Genomic DNA, 3,452 nt, shown 5'->3' with positions numbered 1-3,452 from the left:
GGGAGCGCGGGCGAGTGGGCGCGCGGGCGAGTGGGCGCGGGGCCGGGCGCGCGGCGGGGAGCGGGGAGCTCGGAGCGCGGCGCGGGCGGCAGGGCGCAGACGCGCGGCGGCGGAGAAAGAGAGGGCGCTTCCCGCGGCCGCGCGAGCTGCTCCGCCAGGGAACAGAGACCCCGCCCGGACTCGGGCAGTACTGCAGCGCCGGGGCCTGGCGCGCTCCGCGGGGCCGTCCCCGCAAGCCCCAGCCCCGCGCCGGGCTGAGCCGAGCTGCACACAGACGCTCGGGCCCGCGCCGCCTCCCCGCGCACGTGCTCCCGCCCCGGGCCTCACCCCCCCACCCACACCACCCTGCGTCCCAGGCCCCGGCCCACGGCCGCGCCGCCTCTTCCGGAGGGAGGCGGACTCCACGCCGCGCCGGCCGCGCAGGTGCCGGGACACGTGGGAGGGGCAGCCGCCGGGCTCCTTAGGCCACCGCACCCTCCCACCCCCGCCAAGATGTAGCCTGGCACCTTCCGTCCGCGCCGGCGCGCGTGGATCCCTTTGGCTGCTCCGTGCGGATGCTCGCTGGGAGCTAGGGACAGAAAGTTCCCCTGCAGAGGGCCGAGGCTGTGTGTGTGTGCGCGCGTGTTGGCGTGAGGGCAGCCACAGGTTAGCCTTGCTTGGGAAAGAATTTTGCAAAGACAAGGCCCTTTCGCGTCCAGTTGTTGAAACCAGGTGTAACCCCCACCCTCACCCCCACCCCCATCGTTTTTCTCTTTGCCTCTTGCAAACACTGCACAGGTCACGAAACAGGATTAAGAAACCAAGATTTGCCTAGTCAAGAAAAGGGAGCATGATTTCAGGAGGGCTGAAACACACTTCAAGTGCCAATTTTCCCAAGTAACTGCAGGCACAATGCTAAACAAATAGCCTCGATTAAGCGAGGGAACTGTATAACCATTATTACCGCTCACCGACTCCTACAAAACTCCAGGAGGTAAAAATAAAACCGCAATTACTACTGTAGAGAGCCAGCTTCAAAGAATCAGAAACTCCAATACTGTTAGGCCCCTCCCTCCCAGAAAGGGCTGGCAGGAAACTGGCCTACCAGGTGAGAAGGGTCTAAACACTTTACCCTGCTGATACATAACAGCTTTCACTTCTGAGTTAAAAAAAAAAAGAAAAAAAAAAAAAAAACGGGTTTTATTATCCAAGTTTAGTCAACAGAAGGACAAACTCATGGGAACAAAATGCACAAAAAGAGAGAGAGAGAGAGAGAAAGAAAGAAAGAAAGAAAGAAAGAAAGAAAGAAAGGAAGAAAGAAAGAAAGAAAAGAAAAAGTAGAAAGTGTTTTCTAGCTGTCAACTGCCCTGAGTGTTTTATAAAGCAGTTGGTATGACTTAAATCGCTTTCCTGGGCCCTAGTCCCACTCCCCCTTGTCTTTAATCCTACTTTTGATCTAGTGGTCATGCTGTCTGGTCCCAAGGCTGAACAGAAACCGTCCTCACCTTGGAATACACTCTTAACCTTCCAAGTTACCCTGCCAAGGGTGGAACCTTGGCCTCATCTTTACCAAGATGGCCACTTCTAGCCAACTGCACTGAGCCCCCCCTCCCCCAACTTCTCCTAGGTACTCTTTGAGTTTAGCGTTAGGGGACTTCTGGACATAGTCCGGCGAAGCAGCATTTAACAATAAAAGCTAGAGATCGAGGGGGGACGCCTTTGGCTTCGCTCTGCAGAAGTATATCGCCGATGTAAATAAAGCCTCTGCTGAGGGAGCCACTTGGTGAGTTCGCTTGGCTCCTTGACTTTGCCATGTTGGGTATGGGACAGGAGACACTCGGCGCCTACGGTCTCAGGACGCTTCTAGAAAACTGACCCGCAGAGATGGACCGTGCAAGGGTAGCACGGTCGGGGACTCGGATTTAACTACATTCTTTCCGCTTTATTCGGGGCGGTGCAGCCTAGGGTGGGCGTGGCTTCCAGACTTCACAAGTTTCTTTTGTTCTTTTCCCACTCCGTCTCCAGACAGCCGCTTTTAGGAGGCCTAAAACCTCGGGGAACATTCCTCCTAGGGAGAGTAGGGGGGCGACTCGGCTCTCCCCTGTTTATCCCTAAAACTAACTGCCTTTGGAAAGGCGACCTGCAGGCTTCCAGTCGGCAGAGGGGTGGAGTTAGAAGTGCCTGGTTTTCTTAAAGGGCCCGTGTCAGGCTAAGCTTGAGATTGTCTTGGTCTTCGTTAGGATTTAGGGGAACTGCATTTTTGCATTTGTATTTGTAGTTAATAATCGGTCTTGGGAGATGTTAAAAGGAAATTCATCTTCTAGAGCTTCCCTGCTGATACAGATGGGAATAAATTGGAGGATTTTTTTTTTCCCTTGCTGGTTTTTATTGTTACTGCAGAATAGAAGCATGTCTAATTTTCTGCTACTTGTACAAGTGATTCCCCTCATAAACAGACAATTTGTCACGACGCTGGTTCTGTAATAGCATTACAATGGAAACACCAGCTACAAAATAGATCGGATCATTATAAAACCCCACCGCTTTCCAGGGAAAATGAATCTGAGGGTGGACAGATACGCTGAGCTCCCTGGAGGAAGAGGGGGCAAATTAAGATTAGCACCTCCACTGCAGAACTGAAATCAGCTTCATGCTGAGCTTAAGTCACAAGGTATGTGGGTGAAGGAAAAGGGTGCCTTGCAGTTCAAGAGGGGAGACATCTAAATTTTTGTTTCTCAAGTACCATTTTTGCATTTTGATCTGCTGGGTGCTCTTTAAACTTTAATGTTCTCAATGCTGACATAAAAATGATGTCATAAGTCGTCGGAAATTTTTGTCACTTCATCGTAAATGACCACACATCCATCATTGGTTTCCTCAATATCAGATCCATGTGACTTCACTCAAACTCTCAGTGGTTTGGCGGATTCAGGACCCGCTAATAGAGTTTTAAACGGATTTGAGGTAAACCAAATGTCAGCTGGCTATAGTGGGGGAAGCTCTCCAGTGGGACAGTCAATTCGGGGAAGGTAGCCTTGAAGGGGGATCTGGCCATTGGGTACTTCAACTCTGGGGGCTAGGTAGTCCTTTTGTGGGAGCAAACTCTAGTGCCGTTTAAGGTGTTGTTTTATTTATCAGCACACTTCTGCTCTGCCTGCTACATGCCAGGAGCATGCCAACCAAAAATGTCTCCAGACATTGCCAGGATTGCCTCTCCCTCTCCCGGCACCCACCACAAAAAGAGCTCTACTGCCACAAAGGACTTGATACCGGATTCATTCACTTAGGAGGCTTTCACTTAGGTTAAGTCACACAAGTGTCATTTAGCAAAAGGAGCACTGACTCCAAAAGACCCCAGAGATATGCAGGCTGCTGCTAAACAGGCCTGCTAGAGACAGGAGAGGTTTAGCATGCCACGATATAAATGTTTGTTCGCCAGGGTTAACCTCCAATTAGTCTCCACTCCTATAACA

Source organism: Psammomys obesus, unplaced genomic scaffold (assembly GCF_907164565.1).
Source record: "Psammomys obesus unplaced genomic scaffold, mPsaObe1.curated_primary_1811, whole genome shotgun sequence".
Taxonomy (NCBI): Eukaryota; Metazoa; Chordata; class Mammalia; order Rodentia; family Muridae; genus Psammomys; species Psammomys obesus.
The sequence above is the reverse complement of the archived record's forward strand: the minus strand, read 5'-3'. Positions refer to the sequence as shown.